The sequence below is a fragment of the Malania oleifera genome, chromosome 7, assembly GCF_029873635.1.
Source record: "Malania oleifera isolate guangnan ecotype guangnan chromosome 7, ASM2987363v1, whole genome shotgun sequence".
NCBI classification, from domain to species: Eukaryota; Viridiplantae; Streptophyta; class Magnoliopsida; order Santalales; family Ximeniaceae; genus Malania; species Malania oleifera.
Genome location: NC_080423.1, coordinates 76,734,535 through 76,757,245, shown reverse-complemented (window position 1 = coordinate 76,757,245; position 22,711 = coordinate 76,734,535). Strand labels below are relative to the sequence as shown.

Sequence of the window (22,711 nt, the reverse complement as noted above, 5' to 3'; positions counted from 1 at the left end):
TGTCAAAATACTATTCTCAATCACAATGCAGCAAACAAAGATCACAAGTACACTTTAAATATCTCAACAAATTTTTTTTCTCAAAATAAATCACAAGAGATATTCAAAAATGATTTGTAAAACTTTATTTGATCTTTGTATTAAAATGATAATCTCAATCAAAATTTATATCAACAAAGATCTTTAGCATTCAAGCAAATATATCAAAATAAATTTTTCAAAGATAAGCACAAGAGATATTTTTGAAAATGATGTATAAAATATTTTTAGCAATCAAAATCCAATATGAACTCCTTGAGTATTGCAATGACAATGCAAAACTCAAAGACTCAATGAAGTATTCCTAACGAAGACTTATTAACAAAGTCTCCTAAGGAAACTTGAAGCTTTGCTCTCTAATAAAATAACCTCAATTAATCAATAACAAGAGAGAGCTTAAGCCTTTGACATGAAAACTCAAGCATACTTACAAAGAGATTTAAGCAATAAAATTGAGTAAGAATGAGTGTAGGAGGCTTAAAAATGGAAGTAGGATTTTTAAAATTTTAGAAGATTTTTGCTAATTAAGATTGCTAATCCTTGACTAATTTTTGAAAATGAGAAAATATATATAGAATTCCCCAAAATTATAACCGTTCAGGACTTATTAGTCATTTTAGGAAAAGTTTAAGTGAGGTTAGTAAAAATAAAAATGTTTTCAACCTCAGTAAAATTAGCTAACTCGAGAGCACCAGTCGACCGTACTTAAGGTTTGGTTGACCGAGTGTCTGGGTTCGGTCGACCAGGTGAATTTTGAACAAAAAAGATGGTCGATCGTACTTAAGGTTTCAAAGGCGATTTTCCAAATCCATGCAGTTCGGTCGACCAAGTCAATTTGAACTACAAAGTTCGTTCGATCGAGCGGTTTGCATTTCCCATGTGGGGATTTGGTCGACCAGGGCGTTGCCCATATAGTTATGGTCAGTTGACCGAGCAATCAACTTGTTGACCCAGTGGGAGTTCGGTCGACCGAAGATCTCAGTATAACTAAGTTCGGTCAACCGAACATGCCATCCTTGGGCAGTTCAACCTTTTTCCCTTTATTAAATTATCCTTATTCATATGATGATTAATTTTAAAATTATGGGGAACTTTTCATGCAATATTTTGGTGGTCTAAAGTCAATCTATGGCCTTAAGCATTAAGTCCAAAAAATTCAATGTCGGTTGACCGATCCTTAAGGTCCATCTATGGTCTTAAGCTTATCTATCCTACCATGCAGGTAAGGCATTAATTATTACAGACCATGTTCCTATGTTACTATTACAGACCCAAAATGATAAATATAAAATACGATAAACAAATATGTCGGAGTTTTCATTTTTCTTCAAGTTGTCGCATGTCATCGTATATAATCCAGTTAGTATGATCCCGCACACAAACTTGAAAATCATCAAATAAAAAGAGTATTTGTCATAATCAAAACGGGATATGACCTATAAGGTCAACATATATTTGTTTCAAAGGCTTCTTATACTTGAGGTAATCCTGAAAGCTTGAGTATATATTCACATTTTTATATCTTGCTTGAAAGCTTTCTTGTTTTTGAAGATCAAACTTTCACTTCTCCTACTTTCATTTTTGAATATATTTCTTAGAGAAAATTTGTTAAAAGTCTTGAGCATATTTACATTCATATATATTGCTTGAAGAGCGTTCTACCATTTGATAATTTGAAAGGTCAATCTTAAAAAAATATTTCTCCTACTCCTTTATTTGAAAATATTTTTTGAAGAAAAATCTTTGGGTTATTCAAGAGAGTCTTGAGCAATATAGTCAGTCATATATTCTTGCTTGAGAGGCTTCTCATATTTGATATTGCTAAGGTCAATCATATTTGACAAAAACCATTTTCCAATCTCTTATTATTTATTTGAAAAATATTTTTGATAGGAAAACCTTTACTCTACCGAGCTTCAAGTTTTAAATCATTTGAAAAAGGCATATAGATTTTTATTTGTACATCTCAGCTTTGAAGAAACAATTTCTTGTATGCAAAAATATTTATATCATTTGTATCCCTATGGTTCGGGTAGTGAACCATGCCAGGCGTGGGGTATTGCCTGGAAAGGTAGCGCCACCTAGAAGTAGTGGACCAAGCGTGGGGTTTCTCTTGAAGAGGAGGGTGTTGACTTTTTGAGTCCGATCCCTGTTTTGATTATGACAAACTACAACATCTCATGTGTGTGTTTAGTCTTTGAAAAAATTTATAATATAGAAGGCACAAATTAGAGATGCAATATGAAAGCCTTGAATGCACACCAACGATCATATTCCAAGGCGTATTCCATGGACAATCCGAGGAGCAGAAGACTTGAAGACTTTATTTATTATTTTCTAAGTTGTAATAATTATTTAGATTTAATGTGTGCATGCATATCATATGATCTAAATTGAAGTTCAACCAAGACCTTAGATTGACCTTAGGAGCCTAAACTTTTCATGAAAACATTTGTCCAAAACAAGTTCTTTCAAAAAACTCCCTTTATGTTTCTTCCATCACTTTGATTAGCACTTTTCTCTATCAAGAACTTCTTATCTTAAAAAGTGTCCAACATAAAAGTTGTAAATCTTTTCCTTAGATTTATGTTGATACCAAGAACTTTCAATTTGGAATTGTATAGAAAAAGTTATGTCCAAATTACTGGAAGGTGTCTGTAGTAGAAAATTTCTTTCATGCTGAAGACATTCAAGAAAAAACGATCGACGGTTTGGGAAAGCCTAGAAAAACCGTCGACGTTTTTGTATGTGTCAGAATGCTTAACGGGCATGAAATGCCTAGTTTTCAAAATAAAATCATTTCTTCACTCCCCAACGGCCATAAAACGGCTACTTTGGGTTCTTGCCTATAAATAATAGCCTAAACAACTTGGAAGAAGTTAGAGAATCACATTAAAATTAGTTATAATCCTTCTTTGGTTCTCTCCCTTTCCATACCCCATTTGTTCTATGAATTCTCATTTTTCCCCTACTCCTCTTTTATTTGAAAATCATTTCAGGAGAAAATACTCTAGGGGTTTTTATGTGAAGAAGCTTGAGCATGTATCATACATATATATTGCTTTATGGCCATCTTCTTTTATACTTTCAAAGGTAATATTTCTCTTACTTTTTCTTAAAAATCATTTTTTGGGAAAATATTTTTGGAGTTATATTTGAAGAGGCTTGAGCTTATATCTTTCATATATATTGCTTGAAGTTCTCTTCTTTTATTGTTTTACAAAGATCAAATTTCTCCCTTACTCTTCTTTTGAAAAAATTATTTTTGGAGAAATCTCTTTGTCATCCAAGCATGGCTTGAGCATATATCTTACATCCATATATATATTGCTTGTGAGCCTACTTGTGCTTTTATGTATCAAAGGTCAAAATTCTGCTACAATTTGAATAATATTTTTTGGAGAAAATTTTTAAGTAAATCCTTGAGAGCCTTGAGAAACATATTTATTTCATATATTCTTACTTGGAAGGTTTCTCTTATTTGAAGATCAATCATATTGAGAAAGAAATCCCTAGTTTCTCCTATTCTTTGATTTGGAAAATATTTTTGGGGAAAAGTTTTGGGGTATTCAACTAAGCTTTGAGCATATTTTTTATTGATAAATGTTTGCTTGAAAAGTTTCTTGAGAAAGGTTAGAGCATATATTCAAAGTCATATATTTTGCTTGGTAGCCATTTGATTTTAATTTAAAGGTCATTTGAAAAGAAGAAATCATTTTCCATACTCTCACTGATTTATTTGAAAAATATTTTGAGAGGAAAAACCATACTCTATTGAGCTTCATTGTTTAAATCATATAAAAGTGCACTTACATTTCAATGTGTACAATTCAACTTTTTCAGAAGCATTTTTATTGTACAAAAATTGTTTATGTACCGGTTTGGCTCGGCTTGGGAATTGAGCTGGGGAGACTCCACCCCATAAGGAGGAACCAGTTTGGCTCCACCTGGGAATTGAGCTAGGGAGACTTCACCCCGTAAGGAGGAACCAATTTGGCTGAGACTGCTAAGGAGACTCTTCTCCGTAAGGAGGAACCAGTTTGGCTCAACTTGGTGAATTGAGCTGGGGAGACTCCGCCCTGCAAGGAGAAGTGCAAACAGCGTCGCTCCACCTGGTTAAGTGAGCACATAGTGGAATCCTTGGGTGGTTGGTTCAAGGCGGGGATGTAGGCAGGATTGGCTGAACCTCGATAAAAATATTGTGTCTCTCTCTCTCACTCTCTCTATCTCATTTAATTTTCGCATTTAAATTTCTACACGTGTATGCGTGCTTACTTATTGTTTAATTATTTTACATGTATGCTTATATTTAAATGGGATATGATTTGTGTTGAATCGGTATAAATTTAATTTAACCAAAAAATTTTAAATACCCAATTCACCCCCCTCTCTTGGGAATACACCATTCATTTCAATTGGTATCAGAGCCCAGTTTCAATAAGCTTAACCGCATTTGCATAAAGATTGCAATGGCTATTTTTTGGTGTATCCCTATTTTGAGTGGGACAACCCTTTGCATTTCCTCCTCTGTTTTTACTATGTAGATTTTACTACTTGGAAATTGAAAATAAATATTTTTGTAAAATCAATTGATTGGAGGTTTTGGAAAGTGGTTTTCAAAGAAATTGTATCCGAAGGAAAATATTTTCAAAATGCATAATTTCCCTAACATGAAAATGATTTGAATGAGCATGACATATTTCTTAATGCATATCATTTAATTGCCATGCATATTTTATTTTGTGCCTTAGTCACTAATGCTTTTACAAAGTTTATGATTTTTTTTAGTGCTAAGGATTTTGGGAACCATAAGAGGTATGTAGAAACCGAGAGAGAGGAGAACGCCACTCCGAGTTTAAACGATTAAAAAGGATTAAAATAAAAAGGTTTATCTTTCTCCTTCTATTTTATTGATTGCTTGATGTCATGATTCAGGCTATATATTTTGTGTTAAATCTTTTATTGAATCATGTGTGGAATCACTTGTTGATTGCATGTTATCTTATAAGAAGCCTAAATAGAAATTTTAATGCTCATAACATTTTAGTTAGAATTTGTTATGAAAGGGGTTCTTATGCTTTAATGCTTAAATAGTATTTTGGTGCTTAAATTCCCAAATATTAGTATATGCTATTGATATATCCAATCTATGCTTAATATATACATATCATCATGATTGGTTATTATATGATAATATTGGCTATAACATGCATAATTTGTGAATCCCCTTCATATTGACAAAGGAACTAAATTAGTTGAATAATTTTTTATGTTATATATGTTTTAGTATGAATATCTTAAATATAGCATATTTTTGTCCATCACGTAAAATTGAGCTTTAGGGAATTATTCTAGTATATATATCATATTACCCTAAAACTCATCATGGAGCTTAAATGATTAATCATATTTAAATCTATTTAAAACTCATCCCCTTAGTTGAAAATATTAGCTTAAATCTTAGAATAAAATGTCAAATAATATTTATTGAAAATATAATCTCTTTGGCAAATAAGTTGAATATTAAAGGGGTGAAAAAGTGACTAAATGTGTCAAGCCCAAGAACCCAAAGCCAAAGTTATATTATTGAAAATTTAGAGTAATTGGCTAAGTTTTAAGTATTAAAAATGAAAATCTAAGAACATAAGATAATAATGCTTAGGCAGTAGAACTGAGGGGGAGTTTTTTAAAATTCATCCAATGTGCAATCAAGTGTATTATGCTTAATTTAGAAATATTTTATTATTTCATTTATATTGGATGACTTGAGAGTTGAATGCCAACTATCCATTCTTAGCTTTAAAGTTACATCAATTGATGGATGGTTAATTATGATCCTTTGAGTTAAATGCAAATATACATTTATGCTAAATGTTTATATTATGGATGGATAACTTATAATGTTGGCCTAATTGGGCTTTTCAATCTTGTTTTGATGATAACAAAACGAATGATGCTTTAACATGTGTTGTTGAGTGGTTTTATTTCAAGTCTAAGTAAAAGGACACTCACGATTAATCATGGAAGTAAGCTAGAGATCAAAGTCAATCAAATGAAAGCTTCTCAGAATATTGAAGAAATAAAAGATACATGAAGAGCTTAAAGGCCAAGCAGACCTTGAAATAAAAACTAGACCTCAAAAGGCTGCAGGCTTAGTGATTAAGGAGATCATGCTTAGAAGGATATTTGTAAGTACTTCAAGTCATCACTATTTAGATATGTGAAGCTCCTTAAGATACAAAAACTTAGAGACTGGCACTTAGAAAAAAGAAAATCTTGAACATGTTTTTGAAAAGTCATAATTAAGTTTTTCAAGTAAACTAAATTTTAAAGAAATCACAAATAGAAAATATTTGAAAAGAGAGGACTGCCTAGCCGACTGACTAGTGACCCAGTCGAGTGAGTTAGTGACCCAGTCGAGTGAGTCAGCCGACTGACTCTGCAGAGAATTTTTGAATTTCAAACTTGCGGGAAATTTTTCAAAAATTAATTCTATAATTTAATATTTTTTGAAAAGTTACCTAAATATTTCATGTTAAATGAGGAATTTTTCCTTAAAAAGGTCTATAAATATCTTCCTTACTAAATGAAGAATACATTCTAACATGATTTTTATGTTAAAACTCTCCTAAATCTCATTCTTGATCACACCTTTACTGGGGGGAAACTCTACGAAATTGTTGGATTAAAAAAAGGTTTTGGTTCTGAGTTGCATCTAAAATCCTTTTAAAAACCATTGATGACTTCTAAACCTTAAGCTTCACATTTTCTATTTAGTTTTGGTTTTGAAATACGATTTGAGATTTAACTTGTACAACTTGCTCTGTATTTGAGAGTGTTTTTGTATGCAGATATCCATTCCTTTCTACTTGATCTTTGACGGTTCAAGGTATTGTTGGATCGTTGGACCAAGCATAGGTTGTTGCTTGGAGAGGTTTCTCTTCCTGAAAAAGAGATTGGTTATTGTAAAGGTTTTTGTTCCACCAAAAAGGAACAAGGTATAGTGAAATCCTTAGGTGGTTGACCTAAGGCAAAGACGTAGGCTGGGGTAAGTCAAACCTCATAAAAACAGCGGTATCACTCTCTTTCCCTTACTCTTTTTAAATTTCAGCAAAAATATAAACTACTTGAATGTTGTAATTCTTTCAATTATAAAAACAAAGCATATTGGAAATTAAATAAACTAAAGCCTAATTTGTTCTTGGGCTTGCAGAAACCGAAAAGGAGTACGTTGGTTAATCAATTTTTTTACAGAAACCATAAGGGAGTACGTTGATTGGTTAACAACCCAAAACCTATTAGCTGAAGGTTTATTTAAATTCTAATCTTTAAAAAGTGTTTGGATGTTATTTTAATCTTCAGTTCAAAAGCCAACTATAGGACTTGCACATTCATAAACAGGGTTGCCGAATATTGCAAAACTAATATTAATTACTTGTATGGTGTTTGTTTGGCTTGAATGGTTATTAAATTGGTTGTTGTGGTTGCGGATTGAATAGTTGAAGTAAGTGTTTGTGTAGACTGCCTAATCAACAAGAATTTTAAGAAGTCTTTAAAAGATTGTAAAAAATCAAGAACTCTTAAAAAGACTCTAAAGAATTTTTTAAATAACCCAATTCACCCCCCTCTTGGGACTACACCTTAGGTTTCATATAACATAAGTTGTTATTTGAGTTTAAATAGATCGCATGCTATTTGAACTGAATTTTATATGTCCATTCTTGTTTAATGCTTATATTATCTTATGAATGAATATCGTTTAGCATGATTTTTTATTTGGCGTGCATGCTTGAACTGAAACATCATCTGCATGGCTGATGCAGATTTGTGAATTGCATGATAGTAGTTGACTAGGTTTTGCATGTTGTTTTAAATGATCATATATAGACATACATGCTAGCGAGTTGACCAGAATTAAAATTCCATAAGACTTATTTTAAATTTTAAATATATTTTACAAGTCTTATGCAGGATCAAAATAGTGACCTTATTGAACAATAGTGCTTTAATCTTAAAGTGGTCACTTAGACTGGTGCATGTACATGATGATTATTGAATATTTATAGCAATTACATACTAAATAAAAATGCTTTGAAGCTTATTGCATGCTACTAAGTTTTTATAAATATCATTACTCATGCAAAATAATTTAATAAGTTGGTACACGTTGAATTTTAAAACGGTATATGCATATTTGAAAAAAAAATGTACAATTTTTATGTTCCTTGATTTTTCCTAGAATTCTCAAAACTTTACACATTCTATGTACCTAAGAAAGTCTAGTTCATGGACACCATTTGGTCATAATCCTTGGATTATGAATTTCACTCTGGACCTAAATGGTTGATCATCATGTTATAACATTTAAGTCCATGTAACTACGGAATATTGCATGACATAGGGGTAGTGTTCATTTCACACACACTCTTTTGAGTTGTGTTATCTTCTTTTGAACCCCAACTGACTTGCTACTACATTATTTTTTAAAATAGCCTCGATTGGCTATAATGTGCTAATTAAAATGCAATATGTCATGCGTATGTGATAAACGATTAATGTTTGTTGCATGCTGAAATCCTTTGAAGGATGAATATATGATGAGTGCGTGTAAATGAACATCATCCTTGGACTAATTGCATTCATGTATGCATGCAAATATACAGGGGAGCTTAAGCCTCATCCTTATGAAAAAGTATTTAAAATCACCTGCCCTATGGACTTATATGCACTGTTCTTCCTTTGTTTTTATCTTTAAGTCCTAATGGTATTGTAGAATACCTTGTGCACTAAATGCCTATAATCTTTCGCTTGCTAAGTTTTATTATAAATGATGAACATATGATGAATTTTTTTAAATGAAATTCATCCTTAGCTATAAATGCGCTTATGTATGCTTGAGAGTATACAGGGGAGTTGTGCCCCATCATTAGAAATTAAAATAGAGCTTTATTGTAGCATTTGCATCATTTTTTTTATTTTATTTTTTTTGAGTCCTAATCTTCTATGGATCCATGAACATCATATCCTGTTCATTATAGAATTATACTAAGATATGGATTGTTCTTGAATATATGAACACCATTGTAGGACTAAATTTCAATTTTCTGATGTATGTAAATTCTATAGAATGATTTTACTGGTTGGATGAAATGTCAAATCTTTATCCAATAAATTTTTTAAAAATTGATGCTTATATTGTCATAATGAATTTTTCACCATTGGTATCAATATAAGTAGATAAAAGCATCTAAGTTAGGATTCAAATCGAAAGGGGGAGCATCTGAAAATAACTTTCTATCTTGTTATGCTCACTAATATTTTTGGCTTAGATCTATTTTGAAATTCTCTATGGCTTGTATACTTTAAAGCATGATAATTTTATTGAAATACTTAAGTGATAACTTGTTGTTTGTCACAATCTTTTAAAATTTGTCATATGATCTTATTCTAAAATTTTAAAAAATATTTGGATCTATATGGTCGGGTTTTCTAGTTATATTATGGACTGTTCTTAAATGTATACCAGAAAACTCTTTGCTTGCTTGAGTCCTTATGTTAAAGTTTTTTTTTTCAGCAAGCATTGTCCCTAAAACTTATTAGTAATATCCAAGGGGGAATTTGTTTTTAAATTTTTATGGCAAGAATAATCTTATAGTTTCTAAATTTTATCTCTTGCTTGTGAGCTTAAATGCATTTATGACATATTTTACTAAAATTTATTTCTGTCATGAAATTTACATTTTAAGGGTTTTACTATTTTAAATTGTCTTCTTTTCAAAGGAGATATTTTTTTTAGCCCTTTTACTGATGACAAAAGGCAGAGAAGGTTAAAGAGAAAAATTATATTTCATTCTCCTCCCTTTATGTTTCAAAAATGGAAATGGAAAATGAACTTTGTGCTTAATTAAGTATTTTTTTTTTTAAGAAAGCTTTAATATATAAACTGCATATTAAACCACTGAGCTTAAATGCATAACTTGGAAAATGATGAACTCTTCATGTTTGAATAGAATTATATTGAATATCTTTTTGAATTATGCATAATGTGAGGGGCAACCTTTTCAGGCTAACCCAATTTCGCTCATGTGTTTGTTATCATCAAAAAGGGAGAGATTGTTGACTTTTTGAGCCCAATCCTTGTTTTAATTATGACAAACTACAACATATCATGTGTGCGTTTAGTCTTTGAACAGATTTATAATGCAGGAGGCACAAATGAGAAATGCAATATGGAAGCCTTAAATGCACACCAACGATCATATTCCAAGGAGTATTCCACGGACAATCAGAGGAGCGGAAGACTTGAAAACTTTATTTATTACTTTCTAAGTTGTGATAACTATTTAGGTTTAATGTGTGCATGCATTTCATATGATCCAAATTGAAGCTCAACCAAGACCTTAGATTGACCTTAGGAGCCTGAACTTTCATGAAAATATTTGTCCAAAACAAGTTCTTTCAAAAAACCCCCTTCATGTTTCTTCTGTCACTTTGATGAGCACTTTTCTCTATCAATAACTTCTTATATTAAAAAGTGTCCAACATAAAAGTTCTGGGATTTTCTCTTAGCTTTCTGTTGATACCAAGAACGTTCAATTTAGAGTTGTATAGAAAACGTTATATCCAAATTACTGGAGCGTGTCTGCAGTAGAAAAGTCCTTTCATGCTAAAGACTTTCAGGAAAAAATAGTCGACGGTTTGGGAAAGCCTAGAAAAAATGTCAATAGTTTTGTACATTTCAAAATGCTCAATGGGTATAAAACAGTTAGTTTTCAAAATAAAATCATTTCTTTATTCCCCAATGACCATAAAACGACTACTTTGGGTTCTTGCCTATAAATACTAGCCTAAACAACTTGGAAGAAGTTAGAGAATCACATTAAAATTAGTTTTAATCCTTCTTTGATTCTCTCCCATTTCCATACCCCATTTGTTCTTTAAATTCTCATTTTCTCCGACTCCTCTTTTATTTGAAAATCATATTAGGAGAAAATACTCTTGGGGTTTTTATGTGAAGAAGCTTGAGCGCATATCATTGAAAGTCAAGGAGTTATCCCCAAGAGGGGGGTGAATTGGGTTATTAAAATTTTCTTTTAATTCTTTTTATGAAGTCTCAACCTTTTGTTAATTTAAAAATTATAGAACATAAACTTAACTAAATAATCAATCCACAAATCAATATTCAATCAATCAAATAACCAATCAACAACTAAACTAATTAACCACAAAATACCAAATCAAGATATGATATGCAGCTCTCTGGTAATTTTCAGCTTTTGCAAGAACTTAAGGTATTTGTTTGTAGCCCTGTATATATGAATGAAATTTGCTTGCTTTCTCTCAACTAAGATTTCGGCAAACGATTAAAAAACATACTCCCTTTTAGGTTCCACAAAAGTTTAATCAAACGTACTTTCTTAAGTTAAGAGTCTTCTTAATCTCGATTTTTAATTTTAGCAACCTGCACTGTGCATACACACCACACAATATATATAAATGCTGAAAGTAAAGAGAAGGGTAAGAGTGAGACCAATATTTTTACAAGGTTCGGCTTATCCCCAGCCTACATCCTCGCCTTAGGCCAATGCCACCTAAGGATTCCACTATAGCACTCCTTTCCGAGCAGAGCAAACCTTTACAAATCCCTCCTTAAGGGTATAGCCCCCTCTCCAAGCGATATCCCACACTCGGTCACTCCTTCAATAGGTTGGAGCAATGCCTCTCCAAACGATATCCCACGCTTGGTCCAACAATCCAAAAAATCCTTGAATCATTGAAGAACTACAAAATAAGAACAAGTATTGGTGTGCAAAGACACTCTCACAACAGATCTAATAAGTACAAGTTAGAGCACTAATATAATTCAAATCAAATATCAAATCGACAATATGAAGCTCAAGAATGAATATCACCGGAGGTTTTTTTAAGAATTTGAGAAACTCAGTAGCAAATTAAGAACCGTAGGCTTTCGATCAGCAGAATATCAGTAGTATTCTTCAACAAGAGTTTGAGCGAAAGAAAGCTTTAGAAAAGTTTGGAATTTCAATGCTTGAATGATGATTGCAATGCTTGGTGTTTTAATTCTATGGGTTTAAGGAGTATTTATAGAGTTTTAGAAAGTGATTCCTTGTTTCTTACATTACTTGAAGTGTCCCCCAAGTTTTTACAACATTTAGATATGAAAAACTTATTTTTAGAATTTTCCCATTGCTGTTTAAAATTTAAATTCTCCGTAGGTCAGTTGACTAGGTCACTTGACTGGGCCTGTTCTGTGTGGGGTCAGTCGACTAGGCCTGTTCTATATGGGTTCAGTCGACTAGGTCCATTCTATCTGTCCAAAAATTAAATGAAATAATTCTCAGTCGACTGAGCATTCTAGTCAGTCGGTTAGATAGTCAATTTTTCATAACTTTCATATTTTCAATACTTTGAACCATTTATTTTTTAAAAACTCAAATGTGACTTTAAAAATCATCTGTGGTTTTCAAAGGTCTCTAAGTTTATATTGTATCCTAAAGAGCTTCATATATCTATATTAATATTGAATGAAGTACTTACATATGACTTCTTAAACATAGACACTTTAAGCACTAAGTCTTCATGTTTTTTTCATTTCTTGAGGTCCATCTTGACTTTATGTATTTCTTTGAAACCAATCTACAATGTCCATTGCTCTCCAATGCTTCAATACCCGAAAATCTTTCATTTGATTGACTTTAAGTGTAAGCTTTCTCCTTTAATAAGGCTTGTGAGCATTTTGAATATCTAATCCTGAAACCTTATCACTTTAACCAATACATGTTAAATTTCCTTGATTTGTTATCATCAAAATAAGATTTGTAAGCCTTGTTAGGTCAACAATCTCCCGATTTTTCTCCCCCTTACAATAAGCATACTTGTAACAATGTTTTTAAAAACAACTATATATCAGGATCATATCTCACTATATGTCAGGATAAAATAAATCATATCCCACTATAGCAGGATAAAATAAATCATATCTCATAGCATCATATCAAGCAAGGTCAATATAGTTTTTTCAATGCATTTTTACTCAAGACTCTTCTCCCCCTTTTGACATCAATCAAAAAGCACAAATGCAACAATAAATAATCAAATTCATCCAAATGCATATAAAAGAGTCAACAAAAATAACATCAGGAGATATAAAAGTTAACAAAAACCATCAAGAGATATAGTGTCATGAAACTGAGATGTTAAGTACAAATAGTAATAAAAGAATCATCTGCACTATTATCATCATCAGCTCCATCTTCTTCATCTTCTTCAGTACCTTCATCATCACCTTCTTCCTCTCCTTCAGTTGTGTCTTCTGCTCCATCACTGCCATCATCACTCACAGGAGTAGAGCTAATATCCATAGGATTTGTACTACTTGAAGAGCTAGCCAAATTCTTTTCAATACAACCAAGTCGTTGATCAAGTGGTGAATAGTTGGTTTGAAGAAAAGAAAAGTTTGCTTGAAGAGATTGGAGTCCAGATTGCATGTTACTGCTAAAGGTGGTGAATTGTTGATAGAAAGGCTAAAACCAACTAGGGGTAGCATCAGCTGGAGGTTGTTGTTGATGCATTTGCCCTCCACTACCCTTGAGAATCCAACCGTGCTCATATTTCTCATATCCCATTTGTTTGAGTGTAGTTGAGTTAAAAAAATCATAATGGGTACGTTTGATAAAGAAATCAGTAGGTGAGAAAACTTGCAAATGAGCAATGATCATATTCAAAATTCTTCCACAAGGAAGACTAACCCGCCAAGCTTCAAAACGGGAAATCATCCACTTAAGAACTAAGCTGGATAAGTCAAGTTTCTTTCCTTTGAGCAAGCACCATAGTACAAAACAGTTTATATATGAGATATAAGCATGAGAACTAGCCTGAGGGAGGATATTGTAAGTGATAATCTTTTGAAGTATCTGGGCTTGGAGTTCAAATGAGGACATTCGAAATTGCCTTTGTTTATTTTGAAAATAGTGGCTGGTATTGACTTGCCCATTACTTCAGTAGTGATCATGGACTCTACCTTAACCATATTAGCATAAAAATTTTCACAAGTTTAGGGAGGTGTCCTTTGGCTTGATACAAAACAAAATTTTTCCAACTAAGATCATTGAACATTGATAGAATTTGGGGAAAATTTTCGATGAAAAAAGAAGCGTCTAGAATTTTACCAAAAATCAGATCTGCCATTCGTAGATGAGTTTTGTAGAAATTCTTGGCATGAGGAGCAACAAGCCATTTTTCAATGGAGGAGTCCTCAGAAGCTTGTGAGGAAGTCAATGGAGTTTTATGCCCAACAGATTTGGTTCTCAGCATTTTTTATTTTCAATGAAAATCGAAAAAGTTTAAAGCCCTAGATTTTCATAGGGGATTTGATTTTGAAGATGAAATGTTGGTTTATGAAGATTGAGGTGCTAAAGATCGAAGGGGAGTGAGGAGACAAGAGAGGCAAAAACAAGTTCAGTTGATTGACTGCTCAAAAGTTAGGGTTTTTGCACGTAGATTTAATTTAAGTTCCATCAGTCAGTTGACTATACTCGTGGTCAGTCAGCTGACTCTTTGCTTTTTGTTAAAAATTATTTCCTTCAGTCATTCGACTGGACTCATGATTAGTCAGCTGATCTTTATTCTCTTTTAAAATGTGTTTCAGTTAGTCAACTGGGCTTGTGGTCAGTCAGCTGACCTTTATTCTTTTTTAAAATTTGTTTCCTTACACAACCTCTCTGCTGTGTAACAAACCAAGCTCTCTACTTATAGCTATAAATCTATCCTCCGGTAGAGGTTTTGTGAAAATATCTGCCCATTAGTCAATTGTATTCACAAATTCAAGTATAATATCTTCTTTTTGCACATATATCTTTTCTTAATCAAAATACTCATGCAATAAGCTCAATTTGCTTCCGATTTTCTTTCTTTTGATTTCATATGAATTCCCAAAATTCAAATTGCTTTCCAAATCTTAATACTTTCTAAGTTAAGCCTAGTTTGGCCAACAATGTCATTTTTGTTGTTATTTGTTTCAATGTTATAGTCGTCAATAAGCTCTTAAACTCTTCTTTGAGATTTTCCATTTCAACTAGTTCAATATCCTTGTATTGAATTGGATTAAGTAGCTTTCTTAATTTCTAAAAGGGAATGACTAATCCTAATATCTTTGGAGTCCTTAGTTTGTGAACTAGGCTTCTTATCTAGGTACCCATACTTTCTTGGGTCTGGATGGTTTAGAAGAAGTTGATTCTTTTATTCTCCAAACTTGTCTAATTTTCACATCTTTCCTCTTTAATGGACATTCGAACTTAATGTGTCCTTTCTTCTTACATAGAAAACATGTAGTGTGAGTATAAGCATTAGGGGAGGTGCTAGCATAGTCTTTGCAGGCTTTCGTAAAGTACCCCATATAAAGGTTCTTTTTCCTTGTATTTTCAACTCCATTAAACCTTATGTCTTTTTTATTCAAAGACATTCTTTGTGCACCAATCATTTTATCAAAGTTCTCTTTTCCTCTAGTGAAATTGTAAATTATTTTAGCTTGATCCTCATTTTTCCTCTTAAGATCACTGATTCTTGAGTTTAAAGTATTTTTGCCCTTTTCTGGCAGCTTTTCTTAGTTTTGAGACATTTTGGTAATTTTAGTTTCTAGTTCAGAAATATATAAGTCTTTTTCATTATCCATAGAAGTTTTGGACTTTAGATCTTCTAGTTCTTTTATCACCTTCTCATTCTTGCTTTCTAGTCTATTGATTTTTAGATCTTTTTCTCTTTCAGCATGTTTTAGAGATTCCAACTCTTTCATTACACCTTCATTCTTACTTTTCAATGATGTATATCTTTTAGTCATATTAACTAGAATCTTATGCACCTTGAATAGTTCATTTTGAAGTTCTTCATAAGAAGACATACTTTCATCATTGAATTCTTCGGCTGAATCATCACAAGAATTATTAAAAGATTTGGATGATGAACTTTGTTCTTCATCAATATCTCATACCATAAAACAATCAACCTCTTGGTTATTTGATTCCTTATCTGAACTACTTGTACTCATATTATCTCAAGTAGTTGCTTTTATTGCCTTTTTCCTTTTCTTTTTGGAATCTTTCTTAAGTTGTGGACAATCAAATTTTATATGTCCAACTTTCTTACAATTATAACATATTGGAGGTTCAGTCTTTGTTTTCTTTTTACTGATTTCCTTTTCTTCTTCTTCATCTGATTTTGAGTTCTGGATTTTTCTTGTAAATTTATTCTTCCTTCTAAGAATTTTTGCAAGTTTCTTGGATATGAAGGTTATTTCATTTTCATCCATCTCTTCTTCATCTTCATCACTAGATTTTTCGTTTGATGCTTCAAAAGAAATGGAGTTTGAGTTTTATATTTTCCACTTCTTTCATTCATAGCCATTTATACGTGAGAAGGGATCCTATAAGTTCATCTAGAGTGGTAGTCTTAAGGTTTCTACCTTTTGTTATGGCTGTGGTTTTTGGTTCCCAAATGGGTGGAAGTCCTCTAAGAATTTTACGTATCATCTCATAGTGGAATATGTTTTCCCCAAAGCATTTATTGAGTTTATGATATGTGTAAATCTAGTGTACATGTTTGTGATGGATTCATTAGGATTCATCCTAAAGGCTTCGTATTCACTAGTCAACATATCAATACTATTGTCTCTAACATCTACGATACCTTCATAGGTTACTTCAAGTTTATCCCAAATTTCCTTTGCTATTTTACAAGTCATTACTCTATTGAATTCATTAATGTCAAGTGCACAATATAAGGTGTTTATAGCACTAGAGTTGACTTGAAGCATTTTATGATCGATTTCAATCATATCTTTTTCTTCCTTTGGAACCTCTTTTCCATCTACTAGTTTGGTAGGAATTAAGTCACCATTTGTGACAACCTTCCAAGCTTTCCAATCCATTGTTTGAAGATAAATCCTCATTCATTGTATCCAAAAAGTATAATTAAGTCCACAAAAAATGAGTGGTCTAGTTGAGAATTGACCCTCTCCAAAGGGTGCTACTCCTATATGTGTCATGTAGATCTTTATATAACTACTTTTTAAGATTTGTTATAACAAGGCTCTGATACCAATTGAAAGCCAAGGAGTTATCCCCCAAAGGGGGGGTGAATTAGGTTAATAAAATTTTATTTTAATTCTTTTTATGAATTCTTAACCTATTGTTAATTTAACAATTACACAACAAAAACTTAACTGAATAATCAATCCACAAACCAATATTCAATCAATCAAATAACCAATCAACAACTAAACCAATTAACCACAAAATACCAAATCAAGATATGATATGCAGCTCTCTGGTAATTTTCAGCTTTTGCAAGAACCCAAGGTATTTGTTTGTAGCCCTGTATATATGAATGAAATTTGCTTGCTTTCTCTCAACTAAGATTTCTGCAAACGATTAAAAAACATACTCCCTTTTAGGTTCCGCAAAAGTTTAATCAAACGTACTTTCTTAAGTTAAAAGTCTTCTTAATCTTGATTTTTAATTTCAGTAACCTGCACTTTGCATACACACCACACAATATATATAAATGCTGAAAGTAAAGAGAAGGGTAAGAGTGAAACCAAGATTTTTACGAGGTTCGGCTTATCCCCAGCCTACATCCTCGCCTTAGGCCAATGCCACCTAAGGATTCCACTATAGCACTCCTTTCCGAGCAGAACAAACCTTTACAAATCCCTCCTTAAGGGTATAGCCCCCTCTCCAAGCGATATCCCACACTAGGTCACTCCTACAATAGGTTGGAGCAACGCCTCTCCAAACGATACCCCACGCTTGGTCCAACAATCCAAAAAAATCCTTGAATCATTGAAGAACTACAAAATAACAACAAGTATTGGTGTGCAAAGACACTCTCACAATAGATCTAATAAGTACAAGTTAGAGCACTAATATACTTCAAATCAAATATCAAATAGACAATATGAAGCTCAAGAATGAATATCACTAGAGGTTTTTTCAAGAATTTGAGAAACTCAGTAGAAAATTAAGAACCGTAGGCTTTTGATCAATAGAATATCAGTAGTATTCTTCAGCAAGAGTTTAAGCGAAAGAAAGCTTTAGAAAAGTTTGGAATTTCAATGCTTGAATGATGATTGTAATGCTTGGTGTTTTAATTATATGGGTTTAAAGAGTATTTATAGAGTTTTAGAAAGTGATTCCTTGTTTCTCATGTTACTTGGAGTGTCCTCCAAGTTTTTACAATGTTTAGATTTGAACTTATTTTTAAAATTTTCTCGTTGCTGTTTAAAATTCAAATTCTATGCAGGTCACTTGATTGGGCCTGTTCTGTATAGGGTTTGTCAACTGGGTCCATTCTGTCTGTCTAGAAATTAAATGAAATAATTGTGAGTCGACTAGGCTTTCTGGTCAGTTAATTTTTCACAACTTTCATATTTTCAATACTTTGAATTATTTATTTTTGAAAAACTCAAATGTGACTTTAAAAATCATTTTCCAGGGTTTTCAAAAATTGGTCTCCAAGTCTATATTGTATCCTAAAGAGCTTCATATATCTATATTAATATTGAATGAAGTACTTACATATGACTTCTTAAACATAGACACATTAAGCACTTAGTCTTCATGTTTTTTCATTTCTTGACGTCCATCTTGACTTCATGTCTTTCTTTGAAATCAATCTACGATGTCCATTGCTCTCCAATGCTTCAATATCCGGAAAGCTTTCATTTGATTGACTTTAAGTGTAAGCTTTCTCCTTTGATAAAGCTTGTGAGCATTTTGAATATCTAATCTTGAAACATTATCACTTTAATCAATATATGTTAAATTTCCTTGATTTGTTATCATCAAAATAAGATTTGTAAGTCTTGTTAGGCCAACAATCATACATATATATTGCTTGAGGGCCATCTTCTTTTATACTTTCAAAGGTAATATTTCTCCTACTCCTTGAAAATCATTTTTGGGGTTATATTTGAAGAGACTTGAGCTTATATCTTTCATATATATTGCTTGAAGTTCTCTTCTTTTATTATTTTACAAAGATCAAATTTCTCCCTTACTCTTCTCTTGAAAAAATTAGTTTTGGAGAAATATCTTTGTTATCCCAGCATGACTTGAACATATATCTTACATCCATATATATATATATATATATATATATATATATATATATATATATTGCTTGTGAGCCTACTTGTGCTTTTATGTATCAAAGGTCAAAATTCTCCTACACTTTTATTTGAAAAATATTTTTAGTGAAAATTTTTAAGTAAATCCTTAAGAGCCTTAAGCAACATATTTATTTCATATATTCTTACTTGGAAGGTTTCTCTTATTTGAAGGTCAATCATATTGAGAAAGAAATCCCTAGTTTCTCTTATTCTTTGATTTGGAAAATATTTTTGGAGAAAAGTTTTGGGGTATTCAAGTAAGCTTTGAGCATATTTTTTATTGATAAATATTTACTTGAAAATCTTATTGAGCAAGGCTAGAGCATATATTCAAAGTCATATATTTTGCTTGGTAGTTTTTCATTCTTAATTTAAATGTCATTTGAAAAGAAGAAATCATTTTCCATACTCTCATTGATTTATTTGAAAAATATTTTGAGAGGAAAAACCATACTCTATTGAGCTTCATTGTTTAAATCATATAAGAGTGCATTTAGATTTCAATGTGCACAACTCAACTTTTTCAGAAGCATTTTTATTGTACAAAAAATTGTTATGTACCGGTTTGGCTCGACCTGGGAATTGAGCTAGGGAGACTCTACCTCGTAAGGAGAAACCAGTTTGGCTCAGCCTGGGAATTAAGCTGGGGGGACTCCACCCCGTAAGGAGAAACTAGTTTGGCTCAATATGGGAATTGAGCTGGGGAGACTCCACCCCATAAGGAGGAACCAGTTTGGCTCAGCCTAGTGAATTGAGCTGAGTAGACTCCACTCGTAAGGAGGAACCACTTTGGCTCAGCTTAGTGAATTAAGCTGGGGAGACTCAGCCCCGTAAGGAGAAGTGTAAACGGCGTCGCTCCGCCCTTTTAAGTGAGCACATAGTGAAATCCTTAGGTGGTTGGCTCAAGGTGGTGACGTAGTGATTATGCATCAAAAATGCGTAATTAGACATTTAAAATTCACGCATTAAAGATCATAATTTTAATTAAATGCCCAATTTTGTCTAATATTTTAATCATCGAGCCAACCCAATAATTTTAAGATAAGTACCCTATTTGTTGCAGAACATTTATGGACACTAGTATTTTATTGTTGCGGGATAATTTTTAGACATTAAATTTGAAATTAGAATGTATGCGGGTCGTGAGCATGAAAAGGTGTCGTGTACATGAATTGTTAAATAATCACGGGCTTGTACATGGGCCAAATTAAGCCGTGTGATTTTGGAAAAAGAGTAATTTTGGACATTTAAAGAAAAATCAAAAAGAAAAATGTGTGTGTGTGTGTGTGTGTGTGTGTGTGTGTGTGTGTGTTGGGCATGCAAGTTAAAAAAGAGAGAATACATTTATATGGAAATTCAATTTTCAAAAGTCAAAATTAGTGGCTTTGGGTTGGAAATTCAAAATTGAATAGTCAACAATGGTGGGCATTGGTTTGAGAGGCTTGTGGGATGATTGGACCATGTGAATAGTGGCCAACCCAGGGTGCATAGTGCGTGAAGTGCAAAAACAAAAGAAGAAAAGTAGGGTTTTGGAGAGGATCTTTTTGGACTTTTCATGGGAAGAAAGCCGGGGAGGTCTTTTAGGAGGCTTTTGGAGGCGGATACAAAATAAGATCAACACACACAGCAGCAAGGGAGGTGGTTGGTGGTACGCTGAAAAATTAATATGTTTTCGGGAACCAAAAAGAGGCAAACAACGGCAGTGCTCGAGGAGTTCGCGGCGCGCGACAATAGTGTTGTGGCTGTTGTTTTGTCTTCTACTCTCCAAATAAAATAAAGCATGGTGAAATCGTTTATGTTTGATTTAATTTTCAGCATAAACTAATTTTTGTATTCTAGGAAAATGATGTAGCTCAGTTTTAAACTATGCTTGCTTTTCGATGCTAATTTGAAGTAGTTTTCTTTAATGTTTGTCTGAGTTATTCTACGCTAAATGCTTTTAATTAACTGGTCATTAATTAGATGATGTTGGTCTTGTGATTTGCTACCGAAAGGGGGAATTATAGGATAGATCTTGGATAATTCAGCATAGGTGAATATAGAGATCGAAAAACTTGTATGAACTTACGTAGCATTAAAAAAATCAAAGGTCTTATTGCGTCCTTGCATTATTAATTTGCATATTCTTATGTTAAGTAATAAACAAGAATAGGTTCTGATTGACTATTGAAAGAGGCATTTAGAAAAATTGGAGATTTGCTAACAAACAGAAAAAATGAAGTCGAATTAGTTAGATGAGTAAAGTATAGTGAGAAACTAGGTGAAATCAGTTTCCTATAAGTTTTCGCCCTTATTAATTTGATACGTGGCAACCAATTTTATTTTCCCTTAAATAGTTTATTTAAAGTAGCCTTATTTCAATTTCGCATTCTAAAATTATTAATCTTTCTAAATAAAATCAAGATTAGTATAATTTTGGTACTTGGTAAAAATTAAGACACCAATCCCTGAGGACGATACTCTTCACATCACTGTATTATAAAACTACGATACTGTGCATTTGCAATTTTGCACCAATCAAGATTTTGGCGCCGTTGCCGGGGATTGAGTTTTTCTTTTTTTTTTTCCAATATCGATACAAAGTAATCTTGGTTTTAATTTAGAATTTTATTTATATATATATTATTGCTTTTCTTTTTATTTTATTTTATTTTAATTATTTTTTTATCTTCTTTATTTCATGTGTGTTTTTTATGTTGGATGCGTCGTGCTAGAACTCGTGCTATTATTCCTTTTGATCTAGAGATTGAAAGAACTCTTAGAGCACTAAGGAAGAAGAAGGTACTAGCCATGGAGAATGGACAAGAATGTGCAGCCAGGCACCTTAAAGGATTATGTACGACCAGTTGTGAATGACTACTATTCGGGTATCATATGCTAGCCCATTAATGCCAACAATTTTGAGCTTAAACCCGCATTAATTGGCATGGTGCAACAAGCCCAATTTAGTGGATCACCACTTGATGATCCCAATATCCATCTGGCAATGTTTCTTGAGATTTGTGACACTATAAAGATCAATGGTGCTACTGAACACACCATTAGACTAAGATTGTTCCCTTTTTCTTTGAGGGACAAAGCAAGAGGTTGGTTACAGTCTCTACAACCGGTGAGTATCACTAGTTGGCAGGACATGGCAAAAAAATTTCTAACTAAATTCTTTCCACCTGCAAAAACAACTCAACTCAGGAATGAGATTGGTCAATTCAAGCAACATGATTTTGAATCACTCTATGAAGCATGGGAAAGGTATAAAGATTTGATTCTACGCTGCCCACAACATGGATTGTCGGATTGGTTGTAGATTCAAATGTTCTATAATGGGTTAAACGAGCAAACTCAGACTTTAGTTGATGCTGCGTTTGGGGGAACTTTGATGTCAAAGACACCTGAGGGTGCTACTGCTCTTTTGGAAGAAATGGTCTCAAATAACTATCAATGGCCAATTGAAAGAACCATGGCTAAGAAAGTTGCTAGGATTCATGAATT

At 32.6% G+C, this 22,711-nt stretch overlaps 1 non-coding gene across 1 annotated transcript; it reads right to left on the bottom strand.

Annotated features, from left to right (window-relative positions):
- Nucleotides 1-22,403: 22,403 nt before the first annotated feature.
- LOC131161039 (small nucleolar RNA R71) lies at nt 22,404-22,510 on the bottom strand. The gene has a single exon (XR_009138202.1). It is a non-coding gene; the product is annotated as a small nucleolar RNA R71 (small nucleolar RNA).
- Between the last annotated feature and the right edge of the window lie 201 nt (nt 22,511-22,711).